The following is a 12,957-nucleotide window of genomic DNA, read 5'->3' as shown; positions in this document are numbered from 1 at the left end:
CGACTGTCGCTTTGTTCAGCGCTCGGCTTGAGCCGTGTGGTAAAAGAAGAAGAAGAAATACTTTATTTGTCATATATACATATAAAGTACAATGAAATTCTTTCTTCGCATATCCCAGCTTGTTTGGAAGCTGGGGTCAGAGCGCAGGGTCAGCCACCTTACAGCGCCCCTGGAGCAGACAGGGTTAAAGGTCTTGCTCAAGGACCCAACAGTGGCTGCATAGCAGAGCCTGGATTTGAACCGCCAATCTTCCGGTTGGTAGACCAAAGCTTTACCCACTAGGCTACCACTGTCCCTAAAACTAGGATTGCCAACTTTCAGAACTGGAAATAAGGAACACCCTGGGCTGGCGGGTTGGCGGAAGGCATAGGGTGGGATGGCGGGTTGGTGGAAGGCATAGGGTGGGATGGCGGGTACCTGAGCGGGAGCGGAGGGGTAGGCGGTTAGGGTTGCACCTGTAAAAAATATAACGGGTCTTACACCCTCATAGGAACATTATCAAAATGTTTTATTTAGGCTGTTTAACATTTATTATTTTCATTCTTTATAATAATAAATCAGAACCATATTTTAGGTGAAACAACACGCATAAACAACATCATGTAACATTTTTTCCCAATAGTGCAAACAATATTTGTACATAATCCATCTTCACACTGACATGCAGCCCCAGTTCTGGACTGCGTTGCTTAGAGGGGCAGTGAGAAAATCTGGGGCCGGCCCTGCTTGTGTTACTTAAGTTTCGCCCTAAGCCAGATTTGAACCTATGGCGGAAAAACACGTGCAATGCGCTCTATCCACTGCGCTACTCAGACAACGGTATATTAAACAGGTTGTTATGCTGATAAGCCTGCGCACACACGGCGTTACTAAGAATAAAAGTGAACACTACTTAGTACATGACACAGAAGAGCTCCGATATTTTTTACACCTCTTTCATCTTTTATTTCTGGTTTACTAAGCTGATGCCTGGTTGTCTGCGCTATTTATAGCTCATGTAAACAAGGAGGTTTCCCATAATCAGATTACTAATGTGCTCGCTCAGTGTTCAGGAATCTAACAGCAGTGTGAGTGCAGTCAGTGTGGCTCAGTTTATCACTGTTTAGATGAGAAGGGTGGGTGTGGAGAAAAAATGAAAAGCGTAATCACATGAGTGGAAATCTTACAGTAACTACAGACATAATGCAAACATGATGCAAATACAGTCTCGAACAACAATACTAGCACCATCACACTCCCAAACACTAGACATGACAAATGCTTTGGTATTCATTTCTCCATTTAATATCATTCTGCACAGAACTTCAGAAATGGACTGGACATAATTATTGACAGGGACAGTGGTAGCCTAGTGGGTACAGCTTTGGACTATCAATAGAAGAGCTAAGAGTTTGAATCCCAGAAGGTCCTTAACTCTCTTGGCTTCAGGGTTTAACTGTACATGATCAGATTTTAACAACACCATCCTTCCTCATCACGCTGACATTCCTTCCTGCTTGATATAATAAAGAAATTGTGTGATCAGGTGTAGGAGCCTAACAAGAGCTGCAGCGTGCACAGATGAGCATGTGGACCAGTTTTAAACAGGTACATAAAGAAACAGAAACAATTCAGACACTGTTCATAATTTACTTCAGTAAAAACAATAAGAAATTAGATTTAAAACTCACTATAAGGTTAGATTTAATTAAATACAAATAATTCTTCACATTGAACACATTACATTGCAAAACTTTACATAAATCAAACTAAAAATGTACACAACTTGGGGCATGGACTCCACAAGCTTGCGGAATTATTTCTTAGACAATAAACACCAGACTTCTTGCAGAACGTTCCACAATTCTGCTGTATTCCAATGAGTGGGATTTCTGTTTTCCAGAATAAACAAATAAAACTACTTCTCTGAGACTTAGATAGAATGGATGTAACTCGTCAGAATGGAGGCCCACACAGCGTTCACCTGTCAGAGACCTTTGGACCTACCAGGGGTCCCTGTTGTACCAGTTTTTCTGGCACTTCAGTGTATATACATCACAATAGCTACTCACAATAGTCTCAGTAGCTGAGACTAAAATTGACAAGCATGTGTTAGCCATTTACAAGGTATTATACCAAAAGAGCTTTTATATAAGTGACCAGTACAGAACATGACATGCAGGACATCACTGGAAGACTTCGCGATAAAGAGGCAGAAAAAAATGAGACTTTTTTTGGCTTGACTTTTTTTGGTTAGTGTGGGGTGAATCTAACAAGGTAGAGGTCAGGTAACATTACATCCCTGTAAAATACGGTGGTGGTAGCACTGTGTTATTAGGATGGAATTGTAATCTGGTCAGGACTGATATGGGAATGAATGGTAAAGGTATTAAAACCTGCTTCCCTTTGCCAGAATGAGTTTTTATCCATGTTGGAAATCTGTGCCTGTACTGAATGCTTCCACACTTGGTAAAACCGAGTTATTTTAATAGCTTCCAAAAATGCTAGGGGGCGCTACATACTTACAAATACTTACTTGCTTCTTTATTGGCCTAGTCCAGAACATTGTAATGGACAAATGATTTTCTGTTTTAGAACAACAGTGGACTGAATTTATCTTGTAAATCTGAAGGAACATTTCACTTCATGATCTAGTCTTTACAATGTGAAGGTCTGCATGATATTACATTATTATGGTTAATATAAAATACTCAGTATGGAACTGTTTAGCTTATCATCTGGCTGTTTGAGAAATTTAAATTAATCATTTATACATTTTCAAACAAATAATGTCATTTCTAATGTACCTGTCTTTGCACTGATACTGTAAAAGCAATCCTCAGCACTGCTTAACCCTGATTAAAAGGCGTTTCTTTTACAGATCCAGCGGTTTAAGTAAGCGCAGTACATGTCGTTCCAGCCTTTTGTGTTATAATTTGAAGTTGCCAGCATCTCAACACAGTCTTGACTCTTTTTCCCAGTATTATTTGGCTGCCCTACCTGCCAGTACCTGAAATTTAAAATCATGATCAGGTTGATATTCAGTTACATTTCAAACACATTTCACTCATGCTGTGTTAACTGTGGGTTGGATGCACTTGCACGACATATGCACATTTCTGTCATTTCTGTTATGTAAATGAGAAAGGATCATGCAAGTGTCCACACAAAAGCTCAGAGATTATAGATGTTATAGGCTACAATACTAGAGTTTTTTTTTTTACTTACAGTACTAGGGTTCACTCAGTCAGCAGTGGGTGATTATATACACTATATAGCAAAAAACATCAGACCATTAGCTTCTCGGACATCCACCGTATTAAAACAGAGTGACCACGGTGTGATTCTTGTTCAGAAGAACAGAAGCTCTTCTGAGAAGCTTCTCACAAGACTTCCTCATTCAGTCAAGCATTTGTATTGTTGGGCACTGATGTTGGTCAACAAAGTCTCAGTCGATGTTCCAGTTCATTTTGATGCTGTTCAGTGGGTCTGAGGTCAGGGTCATTTTTTTTTTTTTTAATCACAGGCAATTCGATTTGCTTGAAGATTATGAATTGGGGGTTTTGCTTTCTCACTCACTCACTCACTCACTCACTGCTTATCCAATTAGGCTTGGGGGGGGGGGGGGGGGGGGGTGCTAGAGCCCAGCCCAGCTTTTTTTAATGGGTGCAAGGCACACAGTAACACCCTGGACGGGGTCCATCGCAGGGCAGACACACATACACACACCCATTCACCTATAGGGCAATTCAGTGTCTCCATTTCACCTCACTTGCACGTCTTTGGACTGTGGGAGGGGACATGGGGAGAACATACAAAATCCACACAGAAAAGAACCTGGACCGCCCCACCTGGGGATCGAACTCAGGACCTTCTTGCTGTGACGTGACAGTGCTACCCACCTTGCCACCCTGCCACCCTGCCACCCTGCCACCCTGCCACCCAGCCACCCAGCCACCCAGCCACCCAGCCACCCTGCCACCCAGCCACCCAGCCACCCAGCCACCCAGCCACCCACCTCAGTTGTTCCAGTTCATGTTGATGCTGTTCAGTGGGTCATTTTTTAACTGGCAGGCAATTTGATTTGCTTGAAGATTATGAATTGGGGTTTTTTGCATATTCAAATCCTAAAACACAAAGTATCAGCATGCAATGTGGCTTTCTCTCATACAATTCCAAGAGATGGTAGGTAAAATGCATATTTATGCTTTTATGATTGGTGTAAGAGAACCATTAACGAGCACTTTGGGAAAAACTAGGAACAAATATTACAACCTTTTTAGATCAACGTTTCTCAGTAAAATATTTGTTTGAGACAGAAAGATAAATAAGAATAGATATTTACCCAGTGTCGTTGTTCAGTGCTCTATCATTCACCCATTTCCATTTTCTTGTTTTATTTGCGACCCACAAACCAATCCAAGCTCGACTGTCGCCCAGCTGGTTGATAATAAATTCCTGTGTTTAAAAAAAACCTCACAGTGTAAAAATCCCAACGGTTTGTAACACAGATATACTTACACACACACACACACACACACACACACACACACACACACACACACACACCTGCTCATTTTGGCTGTTTATGATCACCAGATTTGCTTTCCTCTCCATGCAGTCTCTTCTGCTCTCAGTCCAGCTCTTCTTCTTGGTAGAGATGTAGTAAACACTGGAGTTGAAGAATCTCCATTCTTGCTTGAAAAAGAACAGCAAAAGAGTAAACAGTACTGTTAATAAAGTAAAACATTAAACGGTGGTGTGGGGGGCGCTGTCACCTCACAGCATAAATGGCCTGGGTTTGATTTCCCAGCCGGGTGCCAGGGTCCTTTCTGTGTGGATGTTGGAGGGTTCAGGGCCTTGCTCAGGAGCCCAACAGGGGCAACTTGAGGTGGTGGAGCTTGAACAGGCATTCTTTTGTTCACTAGTCCACTGCTCAGTTAATTATAGGTACAGTGGTGCTTGAAAGTTTGTGAACCCTTTAGAATTTTCTATATTTCTGCATAAATATGACCTAAAACATCATCAGATTTTCACACAAGTCCTAAAAGTAGATAAAGAGAACCCAGTTAAACAAATGAGACAAAAATATTGTACTTGGTCATTTATTTATTGAGAAAAATGATCCAATATTACATATTTGTGAGTGGTATGTGAACCTCTAGGCTTCGCAGTTAATTTGAAGGTGAAATTAGAGTCAGGTGTTTTCAATCAATGGGATGACAATCAGGTGTGAGTGGGCACCCTGTTTTATTTAAGGAACAGGGATCTATCAAAGTCTGCTCTTCACAACACATGTTTGTGGTAGTGTATCATGGCATGAACAAAGGAGATTTCTGAGGACCTCAGAAAAGGCATCTCTAAAGAGTTTGGACTCCACCAATCCACAGTCAGACAGATTGTGTACAAATGGAGGAAATTCAAGACCATTGTTACCCTCCCCAGGAGTGGTCGACCAACAAAGATCACTCCAAGAGCAAGGCGTGTAATAGTCGGCGAGGTCACAAAGGACCCCAGGGTAACTTCTAAGCAACTGAAGGCCTCTCTCACATTGGCTAATGTTAATGTTCATGAGTCCACCATCATGAGAACACTGAACAACAATGGTGTGCATGGTAGGTTTGCAAGGAGAAAGCCACTGCTCTCCAAAAAGAACATTGCTGCTCGTCTGCAGTTTGCTACAGATCACGTGGATCAAGTCAGAAGGCTATTGGAAGAACGTTTTGTGGACGGATGAGACCAAAATAGAACTTTTTGGTTTAAATGAAAAGCGTTATGTTTGGAGAAAGGAAAACACTGCATTCCAGCATAAGAACCTCATCCCATCTGTGAAACATGGTGGTGGTAGTATCATGGTTTGGGCCTGTTTTGCTGCATCTGGGCCAGGACGGCTTGCCATCATTGATGGAACAATGAATTCTGAATTATATCAGAGAATTCTTAAGGAAAATGTCAGGACATCTGTCCATGAACTGAATCTCAAGAGACGGTGGGTCATGCAGCAAGACAACGACCCTAAGCACACAAGTCATTCTACAAAGAATGGTTAAAGAAGAATAAATTTAATGTTTTGGAATGGCCAAGTCAAAGTCCTGACCTTAATCCAATCAAAATGTTGTGGAAGGACCTGAAGCGAGCAGTTAATGTGAAGAAACCCACCAACATCTCAGAGTTTAAGCTGTTCTGTACGGAGGAATGGGCTAAAATTCCTCCAAGCCGGTGTGCAGGACTGATCAACAGTTACCGGAAACGTTTAGTTGCAATTATTGCTGCAAAGGGGGGTCACACCAGATACTGAAAGCAAAGGTTCACATACTTTTGCCACTCACAAATATGTAATATTGGATCATTTTCCTCAATAAATAAATGACCAAGTATAATATTTTTGTCTCATTTGTTTAACTGGGTTCTCTTTATCTACTTTTAGGACTTGTGTGAAAATCTGATGATGTTTTAGGTCATATTTATGCAGAAATATAGAAAATTCTAAAGGGTTCACAAACTTTCAAGCACCACTGTAAACAAGCTTCTGTGCTTCAATGGGCTTTAACTGGGAGGATAAGACTACTGGAAATGTGGGTTTTTTGTGCCCAAGAACTGACGTCAATTTAATCTTTGCATTGGTTTTCAGTTCTTCCCATTACATTGGTGAGTTTCACCTGTTCACATCCCCTGTTTTTGTATTTTTGTCTCTTCGTTTTGTATCTTGCCTGCCACAGCCTGTTTGATTTTGACTTTTGAATTGTGTTTTCTGATTGTCTGCCTGACGTCTCTAATAAACCTGCATTTGCACTTTACTCAACAGCGAGTCCCATACAAAGTGCAAACAGAGGAATTCTGCACATTATTTAAAGAATTTAACACAAATTGTTTTGCTGATATATATTGCTAGTGGTCCCAAACTTCCCCAGAAATTCTCAGAAACTTGAGCTTCATCGTGTTTTCTTACCTACAGCTTCCAACTGTTTCTGAAGTTCATGGTTTTCTTTCTGTAAATCTTGTCTTTCCACAACCAGCTCGAAACTTAACTTTATCCACAGGGTTATGACAACAGCAAGCAGGAAAATACACACCAGCACCAGACACAGTACAGTCAGTCTACAATACTTCATCATTGCAGTTATACTCTCTAAAAACAAAGGTAAACCAGGACATGTAATTATTACAAATAAATCGAACTTTTAAACAACAATTCATAATTTGGTGTAAAAGGAAGGGTGCTAGTGTCCATGATTAGATGTGGTGGAGGATCGGTAATGTTTTGGGGCAGGATATTTTTAATAAATTAGCTTTGTTAAAAAGCTAAAACTGGGTTGTGGTTGGATTTTTTCCAGCATGACAATGAACCAAAACATACATCTAGAGCCACACAAATATGGTTTGATAATTGAAGAATTAAGGTTTTGTCTGTAGATAAACTAAAGTGCAGAGGACTTAAGACCCTGGAGGAGATTCTGTGTTTTTTTTTAATTCTTCAATCTTGCTGTAAGGCTTAAGAATGTAAGACTTTCCTATTTTAGTGTGAGATTGGGTTAATATCCCACCTACATTTTGTCCTAATATCAAATACAAAATAGACCTATTAGATCAAAATATGTACATCAATGATGTTCCACGATGTTTATTCAAATAAGTGGTTCTGAACTTTCCACACATGAAGAATCACTGCTCTTTATAATAGTCCAAAAGCCTTTTTATAAATCTAAATAGACAAACCTGTAATAAAGTAAAATAGCAAAAATAATAAAGTATAGTATGTTACCTAAGTTCTCAGATTCCTTGAGACTTCTGACCCTGTGGCTCGTGAGGTTCCTCATTTGTACATACTCGTTGTGGTTGTTATCTGTAGAAACATCATTTTTCTGTCATTTGCAGAAATATTTAGACTCGTCTACATTCTAATATTTGGACTAATGAATAAATGAATGCCTTTATTTGTTTGTGCAACTCCTTGGAAACAAGAACATACACTGTTGCATACACATATATGTCACAGCATACACATACTGTATAACAGTTACATCCTCAAAAAAGTATATAGAAAAAGCATATAAAAGTTTATATAAAAAGTGTATGTGTTACTTGTTTCACATTATATAAGATGGTATTGCACACTATTATTTCATATTCATTGTTGTGCTCAGTACTTGTGTTAGGGTGATGTTGTAGTAGGGGGGTTAAAAAGGCGGTATTTGTTAAGTTCAACAATGGCACTGGGAAAAACAGTTTTTCAGTCTGGAGGTGCGTGTCCTTGATCTTACAGTGAAGTGTGTATCAGTGTAGGTAGATGCAGTGATGTTAAGAAATATTTACAAATAATCCCAAAATGTACAAGAAGAGAAAATTTAAGCAAAAGGAGGAAATTTTATAAAAGATGGAAAGTGAATAAAAGTTTGTGCTTGAAGAAGTGAAACCTGTACGTCTCTTGTGTTATGAGGCGTGTCTGTGGTACAGGAGAACAATATAAATGTAGATATACATTATAAATATACAGAATAAATTTGGCATTTTGACACCAAACACAGAATTTTGCCTCCAAGAAAAACAACAAATTATCCAAGACTTAAAAGACAGAGAGCAATCACAGCAGGATATGTTACAATTGGCCCTTTGAGGGCCACCATTGCTGATGTGGCCCTCTGTGAAAATGAGTTTGACACCCCTGTAATCTAACTGTAATAATTCTGATCTTATAGTGAAGTGTGTCGGTTCAGACAGGCGCTGATGTAGTAGTTGCTGAGTGTGGTTGTTTTGTTGCCATTGTTATTTCCTCTTTGCATGACACGCTATCATTTTACATGTTTAGACATGACACTACAGTAAAACACTTCAAATATTCACCAAATATGGAAGCTTTTCTGTGCAAGTGACCTAAACATTTTACATAAACAAAAAAAGAAAAAGAACTGTTGTACCATCACTTTAAAGCTCCCAAACCCAATGAATGAAAAATATGAAATTCTTGAGTAATGCAGCAGTGGAGGAGATACAACTGGGTAATTGGATCTGACTAGATTGGGAGAAAAGGGGGGAAATGCATAAACAAACTGTAGCACCTGCAGCATATACAACACTTGCAGCAAATACAGCACCTGCAGCACATTCAGCACCTGCAGCACACTCAGCACCTGCAGCACATACAGCACCTGCAGCACATTCAGCACATACAGCACCTGCAGCACATTCAGTACCTGCAGCACATGTAACACCTGCAGCACATACAGCACCTGCAGCACATTTCAGCACCTACAGCACACTCAGCACATGTAACACCTGCAGCACATACAGCACCTGCAGCACATTCAGCACCTACAGCACACTCAGCACATGTAACACCTGCAGCACATACAGCACCTGCAGCACATTCAGCACACTCAGTACATTCAGCACCTGCAGCACATTCAGCACCTGCAACACACTCAGCACCTGCAGCACATTCAGCACCTACAGCACACTCAGCACATGTAACACCTGCAGCACATACAGCACCTGCAGCACATTCAGCACATTCAGCACACTCAGTACATTCAGCACCTGCAGCACATTCAGCACCTGCAACACACTCAGCACCTGCAGCACATTCAGCACATTCAGCACACTCAGTACATTCAGCACCTGCAACACACTCAGCACCTGCAGCACATTCAGCACCTACAGCACACTCAGCACATGTAACACCTGCAGCACATACAGCACCTGCAGCACATTCAGCACACTCAGCACATACAGCACATGTAACACCTGCAGCACATACAGCACCTGCAGCACATTCAGCACACTCAGCACACTCAGCACATGTAACACCTGCAGCACATACAGCACCTGCAGCACATTCAGCACACTCAGCACATACAGCACATGTAACACCTGCAGCACATACAGCACCTGCAGCACATTCAGCACCTGCAGCACATACAGCACCTGCAGCACATTCAGCACCTGCAACACACTCAGCACCTGCAACACATTCAGCACCTGCAGCACATTCAGCACCTGCAGCACATTCAGCACATTCAGCACCTAAAAAATGTACCTGAGTTTTCACATTCGTTGGGGTTTCTGGTCATGTGGCTCTGCAGGTTCTTTATCTGTTCATAAATGTTCTGGCTTTCATCATCACCAATTTCCTCATTTAAAGAACTATTTTCACTGATGTCCATTCTTCTGTCTGTAATAATCCTGATCTTATGGGGCAGCAGGTATCAGTTTAGTCAGACGCTGCTGTATCAGAGACTGTGAGAACAAGAACGTTCCTGAAGTAACGGTGGTTGTTGCTCTTCTGTCTTCGTTTGTTTCCTCTTTTTCAATTTTTGGTTTGAGTTTGAGTGGTGAGACTTTCTGAGGATGTGCACTGAGGACTTAAAGAAAATAACGACTGTTGAGCCCATGAGTGAAAAACATTTGACTTTTTGACAGAAGACTTGGGTTTAAAAAAGTAAAAGAGTTTAAGAACACAGTGACAATTACAAAGAACAGACTCTTGTCTTGCAGCTTCTTAACAGATTAAAAATGGGGATAATTTAGTAAATTACTACATGTTAAGGAAGGCGGAGGGTGGGGGGTGTTTCGCTCCCACTCTTTCCACTCCAGGTTCGGCCACATGGTTCCAGTAAAGATGTGCAGTGCTTGAACGTTAGTGCAAAATAAGCTGCACTAAAAGGTTTATCGTGAGGACTGCAGCTCTTTCTGTTTCACGCATTGACCACGAATACCCACCGAAGCTCTGGCACTTCCTCTGAAACACACACACACACACACACACACAAACACACATAACAACAGAAATTCTCAACTGAAACGTTTCAAAATTAGAAATCAGTTGTCATAATTAAGAAAGTTTTTCCATGAATATCTAAAATATAAAAATACATAAATACAAAGATATTGGGAAGCCTAACTTAGAACTCTGCACTGGCAGGTTTATAATCAATTAATTTAGTTTATAAATTATTTAGTTTAATTAAAGCAGATCTGCATTTTTTGAGCCACTGGTTGAAATCTTATTTCTTGCAATAAGCAAGATTTTCTGGCATTTTGTGGCCAGTGTAATCTGTCTAGTAAATCAGAAACAAATAATAATAATAATGGTAAAAAATAATAATGAGAAGAATAAGAATAAGAATAAGTATAATAATAAGTATAATAATAATAATAATAATAAGTATAATAATAATAATAATAAGTATAATAATAATAGTAATAATGGTAAAAATAATAACAATAATAATGGTAAAAATAATAATAATAGTAATAATGGCAAAAATAATATTAAAAACAACAACAATAATAATAATAATAATAACAATAATAATAATAATGGTAGTAATAATAATAATAATAATTGTAATATTAGTAATAATTATTATTATAAGAAAAAGAAGAATGGTAATAATACTAATACTTACATAGTAATAAAAATAATAAAAATCTAAATAATAATACATTTCTTTTAATCCTGTTTTTCTGCAATCACTGGGCCAAATCCAGTAAAACATGCCAGAAAGGTGTCAGTCAAGATGAACCAATTCGTCAATCAACTGGAACATCGACTGAGACTTTCTTGACCAACATCAGTGCTTAGCCATTTAAACAAATGGCCACAAATTACCACAGACAAACTGCTTGGCTTTTTTCTCAGAAGAGTGGCGGTTGTTATAGCTGAAAATATCACATAGAGATCACTCTGTTTGGTTCCGAATTGTGATGTCTAATAAGCTCAAGGTCAGGCGTCTAAATACTTTTGGCCATAACGTGTATTCATGGTGTTAAAACTGACCTTTACCATCTCAAATCATGTAGACAATTCTTTATCACATGTCTGATCTGCATTCTGTTAGCAACCGGTGTGTCTGAAACACACGTGCTGGAGGATTAGAAGAAGTGTTCAGGTACTGTATGTGTGGTCATACGATGTCACTTAACCATAAAATGTCGTTTATTTGTGATTGTGTTCGGTTACATCCTTTTTCTCAGCATCACACAATAGTGAGTTTAAAATTCCAAAGCAATACTAATAATAAGGTTCCCTATTTACCGTCTACAATAGGGAAGGAATATTAGCCGAACCTACACAGTCACGGAGACAGGGACAGAGACGGATGCAGAGACGGGGACGGGGACAGTCAATCCTTAATAGAATTCATCTTTTAAAACATAAACATGTCTCAGGATGTTTCTGATTGCTTTTACTATCAGGAGAAGGGAGGCCGGACAGAGCGCACGGTGGACGTTTATGAGAATTCAGGTGGAGTTGGAATGTCCGTCTTCGGCTCAGAGAAGAAGGAAAAGAACGGCCAAACTCAACACACAGGTACGCAAACGTTTCTGGGCATGAATCCATGAAGGTCGACTAAGTCGAATAAGTTCCAGTAAAGAAGAGAATGAATGAGTGACATGATCTTTTCTTTAAGGCTCCTAAACCCCACATAATGCAGACGGGTCCTAAATTAATAATATTTTACTTTATAGAGCAATTGATGTTTAACAGACACAACTGGTAGTGAGGGATGGAGGGTCAGATGGGGTTTTCCTGGCTGTCGCTGCAGTATGCCACCCTCGGGACTGGTCGGCACAGGGCATGGCATGTCTCTGTATACGCGGTATCGCTCTGTGTGGGAACACACCGCTTGCGAGTGATAAGAAGCGTCCGTAACGGGGTGGTGCAAGCAGCAGAGGAACCATAATAGCAAATTGAAAACAACTAAACTGGGAGAAAAAATAAATGGGGGGAAGTTCCAGCCATTTTAGCTTTTATGTACTTTACATTTATTTTAGTATTTAAAAGTGGTATAAAATTATTTTTTATTAATAATAAAATTATAATTAATTATGTGTGTGAATTATATGTGAATATAAACACCGATTAGCCATAACATTAAAACCACCTCCTTGTTTCTACACTCACTGTCCATTTTATCAGCTCCACTTACCATATAGAAGCACTTTGTAGTTCTACAATTACTGACTGTAGTCCATCTG

This window comes from Trichomycterus rosablanca, chromosome 14 (assembly GCF_030014385.1).
Source record: "Trichomycterus rosablanca isolate fTriRos1 chromosome 14, fTriRos1.hap1, whole genome shotgun sequence".
Taxonomy (NCBI): domain Eukaryota; kingdom Metazoa; phylum Chordata; class Actinopteri; order Siluriformes; family Trichomycteridae; genus Trichomycterus; species Trichomycterus rosablanca.
This window is presented reverse-complemented; position numbering follows the sequence as displayed.